At 39.7% G+C, this 18,780-nt stretch overlaps 1 protein-coding gene across 1 annotated transcript in view; it reads left to right on the forward strand.

Annotated features, from left to right (window-relative positions):
* Positions 1-18,780, forward strand: part of DACH2 (dachshund family transcription factor 2) — a 798,816-nt gene that overhangs the window by 273,575 nt on the left and 506,461 nt on the right. The gene's annotated exons all lie outside the window — the stretch shown is intronic.

Consider the following 18,780-nt stretch of genomic DNA (forward strand, 5'->3'; position numbering starts at 1 on the left):
AGTTTATATTTGTGTATGGTGTTAGGAAGTGTTCTAATTTCATTTCTTTTACACGTAGCTGTCCAGTTTTCCCAGCACCATTTATTGAAGGGGCTGTCTTTTCCCCATTGTATATTCTTGCCTCCTTTATAAAAAATAAGGTACCCATAGGTGCACAGGTTTATTTCTGGGCTTTCTGTCTTGTTCCATTGGTCTATATTTCTTTTTTTGTGTGTGCCAGGACCATACTGTCCTTTTGACTGTAGTTTTGTAGTATAATCTGGTCAGAAGGATTGATTCCTCCAGCTTCATTCTTCTTTCTCAAGACTACTTTGGCTATTTGGGATCTTTTTTGTTTCCATGTGAATTGTAAAATTTTTTTTTTATAGTTCTGTGGAAAATGACATTGGCAATTTGATTGCAATCACGTTGAATCTGTAGATTGCATTTGGTGGTATAGACATTTTTACAATATTGATTCTTCCTACCCAGGAACATGAATTATCTCTCCATCTGTTTATGTCATTTTTTATTTCTTTCATCAGTGTCTTATAATTTTCTTTATACAGTTCTTTGTCTCCTTAGTTTAGTTTATTCCTAGATATTTAATACTTTTGGGGATTTAATTCTTTTTGGAATGGGATTGATTCCTTAATTGTTCTTTCTGGTTTTTCATTGTTACTATTTAGAAATGCAAGTGATGACTGTGTACTGATTTTGTAACTGAAATTTTGCTAAATTCACTGATTAGCTCTAGTAATTTTCTGATACTATCTTTAGGGTTTTCTATGTACATTATCATATCATCTCCAAACAGTGAGAGCTTTACTTCTTTTATGATCTGGATTCCTTTTATTTCTTTTTCTTCTCTGATTGCTGTAGCTAGGACTTCCAGAACTATGTTGAATAATAGTGGTTACTATGGAAACCCTTGTCTTGTTCCTGATCTTAGGGGGAATGCTTTCAGTTTTTCACCATTGAGAATAATGTTTGCTGTAGGCGTATCATATACGGCCTTTATTATGTTGAGGTAGGTTCCTTCTGTGCTCATTTCTTGAAGAGTTTTAATCATAAATGAATGCTAAATTTTGTCAAAGGGTTTTTCTGAATATGTTGAGATGATCATATGGTTTTTATCTTTCAATGTGTTAATATGGTGTATCACATTGAATAATTTGCATATATTGAAGAATCCTTACATTCCTGGAGTAAACCCAGCTTGATCATGGTGTATGAGCTTTTTGATGTGTTGATGAAATGTTTGCTAAAATTTTGTTGAGGATTTTTGCATCTATGTTCATCAGTGATATTGGCCCATAGTTTTCTTTTTTGTGTGTTGTCTTTGTCTGGCTTTGGTATCAGGGTGATGGTGGCCTCGTAGAATGAGTTTGGAAGTATTCCATCCTCTGCCATTTTTTGAAAGAGTTTTAGAAGGATAGGCATTAGCTCTTCTCTAAATATTTGATAGAGTTCTCCTGTGAAGCCATCTGGTTCTGGGCTTTTGTTTTTTTGGGAGATTTTTATCATGGCTTCAATTTCAGTGCTCGTAATTGGGTTTCATAATTTCTACTTCTTCCTGGATCAGTCTTGGAAGATTGAACTTTTATAAGAATCTGTCCAATTCTTCCAGGTTATCCATTGTATTGCCATATAGTTGTTCATAATAGTCTCTTATAATCTTTTGTATTTCTGCATTGTCTGTTGTAACCTTCTCCTTTTTCATTTCTAATTTTGGTGATTTGATTTTCTCTTTTTTCTTGATGAGTCTGGCTAAAGGCTTGTCAATTTTGTTTATCTTCTCAAAGAACCAGCTTTTAGTTTTATTAATCTTTACTATTGTTTTTTTTTTTCATTTCTTTTTCATTTATTTCTGCTTGGATCTTTATGATTTCTTTCTTTGTACAAACTTTGAGTTTTTTTTTTTTTTTTTTTTTTGTTGTTGTTGTTCTTCTTTTTCCAGTTGTTTTAAATGTAAAGTTAGGTTGTCTATTCAGTGTTTTTCTTGTTTCTTGAGGTAGGATTGCATTGCTGTAAACTTCCCTCTTAGAACTGCTTTTGCTGTGTCCCATAAGGTTTGAGTTGTCATGATTTCATTGTCATTTTTTTTTCTAGAATTTTTTTTTACTTCTTCAGTAACCTGTTGGGTATTTAGAAAAGTGTTGTTTAATCTCCATGTGTTTGTGTTTATTACAGTTTTTTTTTTCTTGTAATTGATATCTAGTCTCATAGCATTGTGATCAGAGAAGATGCTTGGTATGATTTCAGTTTTCTTAGATTTACTGAGGTTTCATTTATGACCAAAGATGTGGTCTATCCTGGAGAATCTTCCATATGCACTTAAGAAGATTTATTCTTCTGCATTTGGGTGGAATGTCCTGAAGATATCAGTGAGATCCATCTCATCTAATGTATCATTTAAGACGTGTTTCCTTATTAATTTTCTGTTTTGATGATCAGTCCATTGTTGTGAGTGGGGTGTTAAAATGTTCTACTATTGTTGTGTTACTGTCAATTTCTCCTTTTATGTCTGTTAGTGTTTTCCTTATGTATTGAGGTGCTCTTATGTTGAGTGCATAGATATTTGCAATTATTATGTCTTCCTCTTGTAGTATCCTTCCTTATCTTTTGTAATAATCTTTATTTTATGCTCTATTTTGTCTTATATGAGAATTGCTACTCCAGCTTTCTTTTGCTTCCCATTTGTATGGAATATATGTTTCCATCCTCTCATTTTCAGTATATATGTGTCTTTAGGCCTGAAGTGGGTTTCTTGTAGACAGCATATACATGGGTCTTGTTTTTTTTTATCCATTCAGCTAGTCTGTGTCTTTTGGTTGGAGCATTTAATCCATTTACATTTAAAGTAATTATTGATATGTATGCTCCTATTGCCATGTTCTTAATTGCTTTCAGTTGATTTTGTAGATCCTTTTTCTTCTCTTGTATTTCTTGACTATATAAGTACCTTTAACATTTTTTGTAAAGCTGATTTGGTGGTATTGAATTCTCTTAACTTTTGCTTGTCTGAAAAGCTTTTGATTTCTCCATCGATTTTGAATGAGATCCTTGCCAGGTACAGTAATCTTGGTTGTAGATTTTCCCCTTTTAGTACTTTAAATTTTCAACTATAATCTCTTCAAAAATTTTCTCGTACTCTTTTTTTATTTGCTTTTTTTTCTTCTGAGACCCCTATAATTCGAATGTTTGATATTGTTTCAGAGTTTTCTGAGACTATCCGCAGTTCTTTTCACTCTTTTAAATTTATTCTGCTCTTCAGAAGTTATTTCCAACATTTTATCTTCCAGTTCACTAATGCGTTCTTCTATTTCACATATTTTGCTATTAATTCCTTATAGAGAATTTTTTAATTCAGTAATTGCATTGTTTGTCTCTGTATTTCTGTTCCTTAATTCATCCAGTTCCATTTTGTTTTCAAGGTCTCTGATGATCTTTACTATCATTATTCTGATTTCTTTTTCAGGGAGTTTGCCTATTTCCTCTTCATTTATTTGGACTTCAATTTTTCTAGTACGTTCCTTCATTTGTGTAGTATTTCTTTGCCTTTTCATTATTATTATTATTATTATTTTGACTTATTGTGGTTGAGGTCTCCTTTTCCCAGGCTTCAAGGTTGAATACATTAAAAAAAATAATTTATTTATTTCCATTCGAGGTAATTACTTTACAGTATTGTAGTGGTTTTTGCCTTACACTGACATGAATCAGCCATAGGTGTACATGTGTACCCCATGGTGAAACCCCCTCCCACCTTCCTTCCCTCCCTTCCCTCAGGGTTGTTTCAGTGCACTGGCCTTGAGGGCCCAGCCTCATGCATTGCACCTGACCCGGCAATCAATTTCATATATGGTAATATACATGGTTCAGTGTTATTTTCCCAAATCATCCCACCCTCGCCTTTTCCCACAGAGTCTAAAAGTCTGTTCTTTATATCTGTGTCTCTTTTGCTACTCGAGTGTAGGGTCGTCATTACCATGTTTCTAAATTCCATATATATGCATTAATATACTGTATTGTTTTTCTTTCCAGCTTACTTCACTCTGTATAATAGGCTCCAGTTTCATCCACCTCATTAGACCTGATTCAAATGCATTCTTTTAAATAGCTGAATAATATTCCATTGTGTATATGTACCACAGCTTTCTTATCCATTCGTCTGCTGATGAATATCTAGGTTGCTTCCATGTCTTAGGTATTGTAGACAGTGCTGCAATGAACATTGGGGTACACGTGTCTCTTTCAATTGTGGTTTCCTTGGTGTGTATGCCCAGCAGTGCAATTGCTGGGTTTTATAGCAGTTCTGTTTCCAGTTTTTTAAGGAATCTCCACACTGCTCTCCATAATGGCTGTACAGCTTGCATTCCCACCAACAGTGTAAGATGCTTCCCTTTTCTCCACACCATCTCCAGCATTTATTGTTTGTGGACATTTTGATAGCAGCCATTCTGATTGGTGTGAGATGGTACATCACTGTGGTTTGATTTGCCACCCTTATGGCAGAAAGTGAAGAACTAAAGAGCCTATTGATGAAAGTGAAAGAGGAGAGTGAAAAAGTTGGCTTAAAGCTCAACATTCAGAAAACTAAGATCATGGCATCCAGTCCCATCACTTCATGGCAAATAGATGGGGAAACAGTGAAAACAGTTGCTGACTTAATTTTTCTGTGCTCCAAAATCACTGCAGATGGTGATTGCAGCCATGAAATTAAAAGACTTACTCCTTGGAAGGAAACTTATGACCAACCTAGACAGCATATTCAAAAGCAGAGGCATTACTTTGCCAGCAAAGGTCCATCTAGTCAAGGTTATGGTTTTTCCAGTGGTCATGTATGGATGTGAGAGTTGGACTTTGAAGAAGGCTGAGCGCCTAAGAATTGATGCTTTTGAAGTGTGGTGTTGGAGAAGACTCTTGAGAGTCCCTTGGACTGCAAGGAAATCCAGCCAGTCCATCCTAAAGCAGATAAGTCCTGGGTGTTCATTGGAAGCACTGATGTTGAAGCTGAAACTCCAATACTTTGGCCACCTGATGTGAAGAGCTGACTCATTTGAAAAAACTCTGATGCTGGGAAATATTGAGGACAGGAGGAGAAGGGGACAACAAAGGATGAGATGCTTGGATGGCATCACCGACTCGATGGACGTGGGTTTGGGTGGACTCCGGGAGTTGATGATGGACAGGTAGGCCTGGTGTGCTGCAGTTCATGGGGTTGCAAAGAGTCGGACACGACTGAGTGACTGAACTGAACTGAACTGAACTGATAATGAGTGATGTTGAGCATCTTTTCATGTACTGTTAGCCATGTGTATGTCGTCTTTAGAGAAATGTCAGTTCAGTTCTTTGACCAATTTTTTGATTGGGTCATTTATTTTTCTGGTATTGAGCTGCATGACCTACTTGTATATTTTTGATATTAATTCTTGGTCAGTTGCATCATTTGCATTTGTTTTCTCCCATTATGAAGGCTGTTTTTTCACTTTGCTTATAATTTCCTTAGTTGTGCAAAAGCTTTTAAGTTTAGTTAGGTCCCACTTGTTTATTTTTGCTTTTATTTCCATTACTCTGAGAGGTGGGTCCTAGAAGATACTGTTGTGATTTATGTCAGAGAGTGTTTTGCCTATGTTTTCCTCTAGGAGTTTTATAGTTTCTGTTCTTACATTTAGATCTTTAATCCATTTTGAGTTGATTTTTGTGTATGGTGTTATAAAGTGTTCTAGTTTCATTCTTTTAAAAGTGGTTGACCAGTTTTCCAGCTCCACTTTTTATTTTTTTAATTAATTTATTTATTTTAACTGGGGGCTAATTACTTTACAGTACTGTAGTGGTTTTTCCCATACATTGACATGAATCAGCCATGGGTGTACCTGTGTCCCCCGTCCTGAAACCCCCTCTCCCCTACCTCCCCATCCCATCCGTCAGGGTCATCCCATTGCACTGGCTCTGAGCGCCCTGTCTCATGCATGGAACCTGGACTAGCAATCTATTTCACATATGTTAATATACATATTTCAATGCTATTGTCTGAAATCATACCACTCTTGCTTTCTCCCACAAAGTCCTAGTGTCTGTTTTCTACATCTGTGTCTGTTGCTGTCTTGCATATAGGGTCATCGTTGCCATCCTTCTAAATTCTATATATATGCATTAATATACTGTACTGGTATTTTCCTTTTGACTTACTTCATTCTGTATAACAGGCTCCATTTTCATCCACCTCTTTAGAACTGATTGAAAGGTATTCTTTTTAATAACTGAGTAATATTCCCTTGCCAGCACCACTTTTAAAAGAGATTGTCTTTTCTCCATTGTATATTCTTCCCTCCTTTGTCAAAGATATAATATCTGTAGGTGTGTGGATTTATCTCTGGGCTTTCTATTTTGTTCCATTGATCTATATTTCTGTCTTGGCACCAGTACCATATGGTCTTGATGACTGTAGCTTTGTAATATAGTCTGTAGTCAGGCAGGTTGATTCCTCCACTTCCATTCTTTCTCAAGACTGATTTGGCTATTCAAGTTGCTTTGTATTTCCATACAAAGTGTGAAATTATTTGTTCTAGTTCTGTGAAAAATAACGTTGGTTGCTTGATAGGGATTTCATTGAATGTATCGATTGTTTTGGGTAGTATTCTCATTTTCACTATATTGATTCTTCTGATCCCTGAACATGGTATATTTCTCTATCTGTTTGTGTCATCTTTGATTCTTTCATCAGTGTTTTATAGTTTTATATATATAGGTCTTTTGTTACTTTAGATTTATCTAAAGTAAAGATAAATCTGTTACTACAGATTTATTCCTAGGTAGTTTATTCTTTTTGTTGCAATGGTAAATGGAATTGTTTCCTTAATTTCTCTTTCTGTTTTCTCATTGTTAGTGTTTACGAATGCAAGGGATTTCTGTGTGTTAGTCTTCTATCCTGCAACTTTGCTACATTCATTGATTAGCTCTAGTAATTTTCTGGTGGAATCTTTAGGGTTTTCTATGTAGAGGATCATTTTATCTGCAAACAGTGAGAGTTTTACTACTTCTTTTCCAATCTGGATTCCTTTCATTTCTTTTTCTGCTCTGATTTCTATGGCTAAAACTTCCAAAACTATGTTGAGTAGTAGTGGTGAGCATGGGCACCCTTATCTTGTTCTTGACTTTAGGGGAAATGCTTTCAATTTTTCACCATTGAGGATAGTGTTTGCTGTGGGTTTATCATACATGGCTTTTATTTTGTTGAGAGGTATGTTTCTTCTATGCCTGCTGTCGCACTTTCAGTTTTTCACCATTGAGGATGTTTGCTGAGGGTTTATTATATATGGTTTTTATTATGTTGAGGTATGCTTACTGTCTGGAGGGTCTTTAGCGTAAATGGATGTTGAATTTTATCAAAGACTTTCTCTGCATCTGTTGAGGTAATCATATGGTGTCTATATTTCAATCTGTTAATGTGGTGTATTTCATTGATTTGTGAGTATTGAAGAATCCTTGCATCCCTGGGATAAAGCGCACTTGGTCATGATGTATGATGTTTTAATGTGTTGTTGGATTCTGTTTGCTAAAATTTTGTTGAGGATTTGGGGCATCTGTGTCTTGTTTGGTATTATGGTGATGGTGGCCTCATTTAATGAGTTTGGCAGTTTACCTTCCTCTGTAATTTTCTGGAAGAATTTGAGTAGGATAGGTGTTAGCTCTTCTCTAAATTTTTGGTAGAATTCAGCTGTGAAGTTATCTGGTCCTGGGCTTTTGTTTGTTGGAAGATTTTTTTTTTTTTTATTACAGTTTCAATTTCTGTGCTTGTGATGGGTCTGTGAATATTTTCTATTACTTCCTGGTTCAGTTTTGGAAGGTTATACTTTTCTAAGTGTCCATTTTTTTTTTAAGTTGTCTATTTTATTGGCATATAGTTGCTGATAGTAGTCTCTTATGATCCTTTGTATTTCTGTATTGTCTGTTGTGATCTCTCCATTTTCATTTCTAATTTTGTTGATTTGATTCTTCTCCCTTTTCCCTTGATGAGTCTGGCTAATGGTTTGTCTCTTTTGTTTATCTTCTCAAAGAATCAACTTTTAGCTTTGTTGGTTTTTGCTATAGTCTCCTTTGTTTCTTTTTCATTTATTTATGCCCTAATTTTTATAATTTCTTTCCTTCCACTAACCATGGGGTTCTTCATTTCTTCTTTTTCTAGTTGTGTTAGGTATAGAATTACGTTATTTATTTCATTTTTCTCTTGTTACTTGAGGTAAGCTAACTGCTATGAACCTTCCCCTTAGCACTGCTTTTACTGAATCCCATAGGTTTTGGGTTGTTGTGTTTTAATTTTCATTTGTTTCTACACATATTTTTATTTCTTCTGTGCTTTGCTGCTTATTCAGAAGCATGTTATTTATCCTCCAGATGTTTGTATTTTTAATAGTTTTTGTCCTGCAGTTGACATTAATCTTACTGCATTGCAAGCAGAAAAGATGCTTGAAATGATTTTAATATTTTTGAATTTATCAAGGCTAGTATTATGACCCAGGATGTGATCTATCCTGGAGAATGTTCCTTGTGCACTTGAGAAAGAGTTGAAATTCATTATTTGGGGGTGAAATGTCCTATAGATATGAATTAGGTCTAACTGGTCCATTGTATCATTAAAAGTTTGTGTTTCCTTGCTAATTTTCTGTTCTGTTGATCTATCCATAGGTGGGAGTGGGGTATTAATGTCTCCCACTACTATTGTGTTACTGGTAATTTCCCCTTTCATTCTCAATAGCATTTGCCTTACATATTGCAGTGCTCCTATGTTGGGTGCATCAGTTCAGTTCAGTTCAGTCGCTCAGTCGTGTCCAACTCTTTGAGACCCCATGAATCGCAGCATTCCAGGCCTCCCTGTCCATCACCATCTCCCAGAGTTCACTCAAACTCACGTCCATCATGTCAGTGATGCCATTCAGCCATCTCATCCTCTGTCGTCCCTTTTTCCTCCTGCCCCCAATCCCTCCCAGAATCAGAGTCTTTTCCAGTGAGTCAACTCTTCGCATGAGGTGGCCAAAGTACTGGAGTTTCAGCTTTAGCATCATTCTTTCCAAAGAAATCCCAGAGCTGATCTCCTTTAGAATGCACTGGTTGGATCTCTGTGCAGTCCAAGGAACTCTCAAGAGTCTTCTCCAACACCACAGTTCAAAAGCATCAATTCTTCTGTGCTCAGCTTTCTTCACAGTCCACCTCTCACATCCATACATGACCACAGGAAAAACCATAGCCTTGGCTAGACAGACCTTTGTTGGCAAAGTAATGTCTCTGATTTTCAATATGCTATCTAGGTTGGTCATAACTTTTCTTCCAAGGAGTAAGCGTCTTTTAATTTCATGGCTGCAGTCACCATCTGCAGTGATTTTGGAGCCCCCAAATATAAAGTCTGACACTGTTTCCCCATCTATTTCCCATGAAGTGATGGGACCAGATGCCATGATCTTCGTTTTCTGAATGTTGAGTTTTAAGCCAACTTTTTCACTCTCCTCTTTCACTTTCATCAAGAGGCTTTTTAGTTCCTCTTCACTTTCTGCCATAAGGGTGGTATCATCTGCATATCTGAGGTTATTGATATTTCTCCCAGCAATCTTGATTCCAGCTTGTGCTTCTTCCAGCCCAGCATTTCTCATGATATACTCTGCATAGAAGTTAAATAAGCAGGGTGACAATATAGAGGCTTGATGTACTCCTTTTCCTATTTGGAACCAGTCTGTTGTTCCATGTCCAGTTCTACCTGTTGCTTTCTGACCTGCATAGAGGTTTCTCAAGAGGCAGGTCAAGTGGTCTGGTATTCCCATCACTTTCAGAATTTTCCACAGTTTATTGTGATTCACACAGTCAAAGGCTTTGGCATAGTCAATAAAGCAGAAATAGATGTTTCTCTTGAACTTACAGCAGATACCTGGAGCCAACTGAGTGAGAAATCTATATTTTAAGATCATTTCTCCCTCTGCACTTTAAAGATCAACATCAGTAAACTTGTGGAGAGCCTCCCAGAGTCTATCTAGGAATTTACCAGGAGTTTCCTTCTCTCCCTGTTCTATATCAGCCAACTTAGCATAGTTTAAAGTCTTAGCATGTACTTGCTTAAGTCCTACAAGAATACATCTGGCAAAGTAGGTCTCTTATGGGAACCGTTTGGCTCCTAGTAGGAAGGAGGACTAGTTCATGTTCCCTCTTTCTCCTTGTCTCATGTTCAAGCCATTCATCTCCAAAAGTAGAAGCTTCCCCCAAAATTCGGGTTTTTGAGTCAGGAGTCAGCATCTGTCCCAAGACATATATTACATCTTTCCAAGTAGGGTCATAAAGTAAAGTTGGCTTCCCGTAAAGGCGTCTATGTACTTTTCTGGATTCTCTAGATAGTCTCGACCACAATTGGTACTGTTTTAATTTCTACCAAGACTGAGGCAACCCCTCCTGAAAGGGTGCCCTAATGTTCAGCCTGTTCAGTTGGGAGTCCCAGATATAGGAGCAAAGTAGAGGACAGGAGGAAGCTGAAGGTTCCAGATACAAACCTGCCCCCTTAGGACATAAATCTGGCATGTCTTGCAGAGAGATAAAGAGCAACACATGTAGCACTTCTAACCATTTCTCTTGTTTTCTACAGAACCGGTCTAGTTTTAAATTCTTGGATTGAGCTTGTCCCAGTTTTTGAAGTACATTTTAAAGAAGTGGTTCTAGAACTGTTATCTCCCATCTGTAAGAGAGAAAAAAGCAGCATCCATAGCCATGGCTTCCCCCCCACCACCACCACCGAAAGCATCTTTTCCTGCTCTGGTAGGGGTGTAGACAGATTCTCCACCAAAGCTTTCCTTCCCTGGTCAGACTTAGTCTGTCCCTTACCGATGCAGTTGCCTTACTCGTCCCTCCCAGTTCTACCACTGAGGTGGGGTGGAGATGCACCAGGGGTAGACCTGATGGCATCTCAGATTGACTTAGTGCCATACCACCAAGACCTTTGTTTGATTTGACAGAGTGGTTTCCTGGAATGTTTCCCAAGCTGGGACTACTAGCTTACATGTACCCATGCACATTCTTGAGTACAGTCCTGACTGCAGTAGAAGCAGTGAGTCATAAAAGGATGAACAACAACCAAGATGTGCCTTCTCTGAGTATCACCATACCAATAAAGCAAAAGAGGTGTTGGAGGGTTGGCCAGTGAGGAAAAAGTGATTTTTTTGTCCTTGAGCTACTAGGACCAATCCTTCCAGTTAATTTACACAGATTACACAGAAAGAAATATGTAAGGAATTGAGACAAAAGCCATCAGACAGCCTCCTCTGGCCCACTAAGAGCTAGCACTACCAAAGGAAGAAGCCCATTGCATTTCCAATCTGACCAGATCCTGCTATTCCCGGTCTGTGTCCTCAAAAACCTCATGGTCACTAGCAGTGATTCTATCCACATAGACACAGCCATGACAAAGACTCACCTTTTAGAACTCTGTCTCCTGAGGCAGGTTGTCAAGAGAGTGATCTCTAGCCTGAGAGACGTTCCTAGAGTTAGAGTTCCACCTTGCTGCCAAATGTGCTCCTGTAACTTTCGACTCCTAGCAAGGCTGCTGCTGCTGCTGCTAAGTCGCTTCTGTTGTGTCCAATTCTGTGCGACCCAATAGATGGCATCCAACCAGGCTCCCCCATCCCTGGGATTCTCCAGGCAAGAACACTGGAGTGGGTTGCCATTTCCTTCTCCAATGCATGAAAGTGAAAAGTGAAAGTGAAGTTGCTCAGTCGTGTCTGACTCTTAGCGACCCCATGGACTGCAGCCTACTAGGCTCCTCGTCCATGGGATTTTCCAGGCAAGAATACTGGAGTGGGATGCCTTTGTCTTCTCTGCCCAGCAAGGCTAGGCACTTCCATACTTGGGGTCTAAGTAAAAGTACATAGTGTTGACTAAAAAAAAAAAAAAGAAAAATGTATGACTTGAGAGTTTTAAGTTTTATTTGGGGCAAAATGAGGACTGCAGCCTGGGAGGCAGCATCTCAGATGGCTCTGAGAGACTACTCCCAAGTGGCAGTGGGGGAAAGACAATATATAAGGTTTTGGTGAAGGGGAAGTTGAATACCATGAAGCACTCGTTTTATAAAAGGATTTTTGTTAGTCATGAGGATCTGATATCACCATGAAGGGATTTAGTGCTTCTCTAGATATGAGGAGATGTAAGGATTGAGATCATAAAATCTGTTCCTAGAAACATCCAACTATCTAAAAACCTATCCCACCAGATTCCCTGGAACACAGAGTGCCTGACTCCACCCTGAACTCCCGCAGGGGCTGTTGAAGGTCAACAGCTATAGCGGCATGAGGTTCAATCTCCATAGAAAGTGAAAGTGAAATCACTCAGTCGTGTCTGACTCTTTGTGACCCCATGGACTGTAGCCCACCAGGCTCCTCCATCCATGGGATTTTCTAGGCAAGAATACTAGAGTGGGTTGCCATTTCTTCTCCAGAGGATCTTCCCGACCCAGGGATTGAACCCAGGTCTCCCGCACTACAGGCAGATGCTTTGCCCTCTGAGCCACCAGGTAAGTCCTCAGTCTCCATAGAGGCAGATGGCAAATGCCTTTGTTGTTCAGTCATTGGCAATGCTCTTGGTAAGTGCCAATTTGTAGTTGACAATAGTAACAGCATGGATCACAATTCCCTTAAAAGTCTATGATCTGACAGATTAGGTTAGTAGTTCTAATTCCCCACACAGTTATGAAATGGCCAAAGAGACCAGGAAAAGGTGACCAAGAAAGGAAAGTTTGGTCCACACGCTTTGCCCATCTCTGGCCACTCCCCTAGCAGAGACCTTGGGTGTCCCTTGGCATTGGCAGGTTGGTATAAACCCCCAAAAAGGCTCCACTTTTTGGGGCTGCTTTCAGTAATTACGAGGTACAAAACTGCATAGTAGGGCTTATCACTTGCTTCATGCAGGGCGTGTCATTTATTCACACAAGTTACAAAAAAGTAAAGCAGAAAATGTGTATACTGAGAAATCAGAGAGGCTAGAGCTCTGAGTGTTCTTACCTTGTCCTGAAGATCCTGGAAAGGCCCCAAGATGATAGCTTACAGTTTACGATGTCGGATTCATGATCTTTGAAGAAGATTTACCTTTAGGACCAGGGACCAGGCTTGATCACTCAAGAGATTTTGTATAGCAGAGTTTTATTAGTGTAAGAAAAGGGATAGAGAAAGCTTCTTACATAAACATCAGAAGGGCGGCAGAGAGTGCCCCCCTCGCTACTGTTAGCCAGGGAGTTATATACTTTAATTAATTTAAGTACTATATATTTTAATTAGATTCATTTCAGTTCAGTTCAGTCACTCAGTCATGTCTGATTTTTGCGACCCCATGAATTGCAGCACTCCAGGCCTCCCTGTCCATCACCAACTCCCAGAGTTCACTCAGACTCACGTCCATCGCGTCAGTGATACCATCCAGCCATCTCATCCTCTGTCGTCCCCTTCTCCTCCTGCCCCCAATTCCTCCCAGGATCAGAGTCTTTTCCAATGAGTCAACACTTCACATGAGGTGGCCAAAGTACTGGAGTTTCATCTTCAGTATCATTCCTTCCAAAGAAATCCCAGGGCTGATCTCCTTCAGAATGGACTGGTTGGATCTCCTTGCAGTCCAGGGACTCACAAGAGTGTTCTCCAATACCACAGTTCAAAAGCATCAATTCTTCGGCGCTCAGCCTCCTTCACAGTCCAACTCTCACATCCATACATGACCACAGGAAAAACCATAGCCTTGACTAGATGGACCTTTTTTGGCAAAGTAATGTCTCTGCTTTTGAATATGCTGTCTAGGTTGGTCATAACTTTCCTTCCAAGGAGTAAGCGTCTTTTAATTTCATGGCTGCAGTCACCATCTGCAGTGATTTTGGATCCCCCAAAAAGTAAAGTCTGACACTGTTTCCACTGTTTCCCCATCTATTTCCCATGAAGTGATGAGACCAGATGCCATGATCTTCGTTTTCTGAATGTTGAGCTTTAAGCCAAATTTTTCACTTTCCACTTTCACTTTAATCAACAGGCTTTTTAGTTCCTTTTCACTTTCTGCAATAAGGGTGGTGTCGTCTGCATATCTGAGGTTATTGATATTCCTCCCGGCAATCTTGATTCCAGCTTGTGCTTCTTCCAGCCCAGCGTTTCTCATGATGTACTCTGCATATAAGTTAAATAAACAGGGTGACAATATACTGGCTTGATGTACTCCTTTTCCTATTTGGAACCAGTCTGTTGACCCATGTCCAGTTCTAACTGTTGCTTCCTGACCTATAAACAGGTTTCTCAAGAGGCAGGTCAGGGTGTCTGGTATTCCCATCTCTTTCAAAATTTTCCACAGTTTATTGTGATCCATACAGGCAAAGGCTTTGGCATAATCAATAAAGCAGAAATAGATGTTTTTCTGGAACTCTCTTGCTTTTTCCATGATCCAGCGGATGTTGGGAATTGGATCTCTGGTTCCTCTGCCTTTTCTAAAACCAGCTTGAACATCTGGAAGTTCATGGTTCATGTATTGCTGAAGCCTGGCTTGGAGAATTTTGAGCATTACCTTACTAGCATATGAGATGAGTGAAATTGTGCAGTAGTTTGAGCATTCTTGGGCATTGCCTTTCTTTGGGATTGGAATGAAAACTGACCTTTTCCAGTCCTGTGGCCACTGCTGAGTTTTCCAAATTTGCTGGCATACTCGTTGCAGGACTTTAACAGCATAATCTTTCAGCATTTGAAATACTTCAACTGGAATTCCATCACCTCCACTAGCTTTGTTCATAGTGATGCTTTCTAAGGCTCACTTGACTTCACATTCCAGGATGTCTGGCTCTAGGTGAGTGATCACACCATCGTGATTATCTGGGTCATGAAGAACTTTTTAGAAAGTTCTTCTGTGTATTCTTGCCACCTCTTCTTAATATCTTCGTCTTATGTTAGGTCCATACGATTTCTGTCCTTTATCGAGCCCATCTTTGCATGAAATGTTCCCTTGGTATCTCTAATTTTCTTGAAGAGATCTCTAGTCTTTCCTATTCTGTTGTTTTCCTCTATTTCTTTGCATTGATCACAGAAGAAGGCTTTCTTATCTCTTCTTGCTATTCTTTGGAACTCTGCATTCAGATGCTTATATCTTTCCTTTTCTCCTTTGCTTTTCACTACTCTTTTTTCACAGCTATTTGTAAGGCGTCCCCAGACAGCCATTTTGCTTTTTTGCATTTCTTTTCCATGGGGATGGTCTTGATCCCTGTCTCCTATACAGTGTCACGAACCTCAGTCCATAGTTCATCAGGCACTCTATCTATCAGATCTAGCCCTTAAATCTATTTCTCACTTCCACTGTATAATCATAAGGGATTTGATGTAGGTCATACCTGAGTGGTCTAGTGGTTTTCCCTACTTTCTTCAGTTTAAGTCTGAATTTGGCAATAAGGAGTTCATGATCTGAGCCACCGTCAGCTCCTGGTCTTGTTTTTGTTGACTGTATAGAACTTCTCCATCTTTGGCTGCAAAGAATATAATCAATCTGAATTCGGTGTTGACCATCTGGTGATATCAATTTGTAGAGTCTTCTCTGTTGTTGTTGGAAGAGGGTGTTTATTATGACCAGTGCATTTTCTTGGCAAAACTATCTTAGTCTTTGCCCTGCTTCATTCCGTATTCCAAGGCCAAATTTGCCTGTTACTCCAGGTGTTGCTTGACTTCCTACTTTTACATTCCGGTCCCCTATAATGAAAAGGACATTTTTTTTGGGTGTTAGTTCTAAAAGGTCTTGTAGGTCTTCATAGAACCGTTCAACTTCAGCTTGTTCAGTGTTACTGGTTGGGGCATAGACTTGGATTACTGTGATATTGAATGGTTTGCCTTGGAAACGAACAGAGATCATTCTGTCGTTTTTGAGATTGCATCCACGTTCTGCATTTCGGACTCTTTTGTTGACCATGATGGCCACTCCATTTCTTCTGAGGGATTCCTGCCTGCAGTAGTAGATATAATGGTCATCTGACTTAAATTCACTCATTTCAGTCCATTTCAGTTCGCTGATTCCTAGAATGTCGATATTCACTCTTACCATCTCTTGTTTGACCACTTCCAATTTGCCATGGACCTGATATTCCAGGTTCCTATGCAATATTGCTCTTTACAGCATCGGACCTTGCTTCTATCACCAGTCACATCCACAGCTGGGTATTATTTTTGCTTTGGCTCCATCCCTTCATTCTTTCTGGAGTTATTTCTGCAATGATCTCCAGTAGCATATTGGGCACCTACTGACCTGGGGAGTTCCTCTTTAAGTAACTTATCATTTTGCCTTTTAATACTGTTCATGGGATTCTCAAGGAAGAATACTGAAGCGGTTTGCCATTCCCTTCTCCAGTGGACCACATTCTGTCAGCGCTCTCCACCATGACCCGCTTGTCTTGGGTTGCCCCATGGGCATGGCTTAGTTTCATTGAGTTAGACAAGCCTGTGATCCTAGTCTGATTAGATTGACTAGTTCTCTGTGAGTATGGTTTCAGTTTGTCTGCCCTCTGATGCCCTCTTGCAACACCTACTGTCTTACCTGGGTTTCTCTTAGGTTGGGCATGGGATATCTCCTCACGGAGGCTCCAGCAAAGTGCGACTGCTGCTCCTTACCTTGGACGAAGGGTATCTCCTCACTGCTACCCCTTCTGACCTTCAACTTGGGATAGCTCCTCTTGGCCCTCCTGCGCCCATGAAGCAATCAAAAGAATGTCTCAAGTTTGTAAAGATCTTACTAGATCCACTCCCATAAATTACATTTTAAGATAATAGGATTAGCCAGAAGGTTTTCAAGAAGGAGAAACTGTACTCAAGCAGGATACATTGTTGTTATATAATCCCTACCTTTGACTGGGTGGATCACAATAAACTGTTGAAAATTCTGAAAGAGATAGGAATACCAGACCACCTGAACAGTCCCTTGAGAAACCTATATGCAGGTCAGGAAGCAACAGTTAGAACTGGGCATGGGTCAACAGACTGGTTCCAAATAGGAAAAGGAGTACGTCAAGGATGTATATTGTCACCCTGCTTATTTAATTTATATGCAGAGTATATCATGAGAAACGCTGGGCTGGAAGAAGCACAAGCTGGAATTGAGATTGCTGGGAGGAATATCAATAACCTCAGATATGCAGATGACACCACCCTTATGGCAGAAAGTGAAGAGGAACTAAAAAGCCTCTTGATGAAATTGAAAGAGGAGAGTGAAAAAGGGCTTAAAGCTCAACATTCAGAAAACGAAGATCATGGCATCTGGCCCCATCACTTCATGGGAAATAGATGGGGAAACAGTGGAAACAGTGTCAGACTTTACTTTTTGGGCTCCAAAATCACTGCAGATGGTGACTGCAGCTATGAAATTAAAAGACGCTTACTCCTTGGAAGGAAAGTTATGACCAACCTAGATAGCATATTCAAAAGCAGAGACATTACTTTGCCAACAAAGGTCCGTCTAGTCAAGGCTATGGTTTTTCCTGTGGTCATGTATGGACTTAAGAGTTGGACTGTGAAGAAAGCTGAGCACCGAAGAATTGATGCTTTTTAACTGTGGTATTGGAGAAGACTCTTGAAAGTCCCTTGGACTGCAAGGAGATCCAACCAGTGCATTCTAAATGAGATCAGCCCTGGGATTTCTTTGAAAAGAATGATGGTAAAGCTAAAACTCCAGTGTTTTGGCCAACTCATGTGAAGAGTTGACTCATTGGGGAAGACTCTGATGCTGGGAGGGATTGGGGGCAGGAGGAGAAGGGGACTACAGAGGATAAGATCACTGGATGGCATCACCGACTCAATGGATGTGAGTTTGAGTGAATTCCAGGAGTTCGTGATAGACAGGGAGGCCTGGAGTGCTGCAGTTCATGGGGTTGCAGAGTCGGACTGGACTGAGTGACTGAACTGAAGTGAGTACAGAGTTTAAACTGAGTTGTTTGTTGTGTAATCATCAATTCTGGGCTAAAGAAAAAAAAAATGTTTCATGTGACTAAGAGTAAGGAATGTAGGGAAAAAAAAGATGTTTGTCCTTTCATCCTCCTTTAGAATTTCAGACCCCTATCTCCCCTTCAAGAGCCCCAGATCCCTTTCTCCTCCTCAGGGACCCTGGACTTCTTATCAATCTGCCTAGGAATTGACTCTCACTTTCTTTAGGCTGGAAGTTTGTAATTCCTCTTTATTGTGGAGGTTGCTCCCTGTGGGTGGGGTTAGACTAGCGACTTGTCAAAGTTTCCTGGTTAGGGAAGCTTGTGTCTGTGTTCTGGTTGGAGCTGGATTTATTCTCTCTGGAGAGCAATGAAATATCCAGTAGTGAGTTTTGAGGTGTTTATGATTGTGGCGTGACTTTGGCCACCTGTATTTTTATGCTTAGGGCTATGTTCCTGCGTTGCTGGAGAATTAGTGTGGTATGTCTTGCTTTGGAACTTGTTCGCTCTTGTGTGGAGCATGGTTCCAGTGTAGGTATGGAGGCTTTTGGATGAGCTCTTGTGGATTAATCTTTCCTGGAATCAGGAGTTTTCTGGTGTTCTCACGTTTTGGATTTAAGCCTCCTGCCTCTGGATTTCAGTCTTATTCTTACAGTAACCTCAAGACTTCTCCATCGATACAACACAGATTATAAAACATCTAGGTTAATGGTGAAAAAATTCTCCACAGTGAGGGACACCCAGAGAGGTTCACAGAGTTACTTGGAGAAGAGAAGAGGGAGGAGGGAGATAGAGGTGACCAGGAGAAGAGGGGGAGTCAAAAGGAGAGAGACCAATTTAGCCTGTAATCAGTTCCC

Source organism: Bubalus bubalis, chromosome X, assembly GCF_019923935.1.
Source record: "Bubalus bubalis isolate 160015118507 breed Murrah chromosome X, NDDB_SH_1, whole genome shotgun sequence".
Classification (NCBI taxonomy): Eukaryota; Metazoa; Chordata; class Mammalia; order Artiodactyla; family Bovidae; genus Bubalus; species Bubalus bubalis.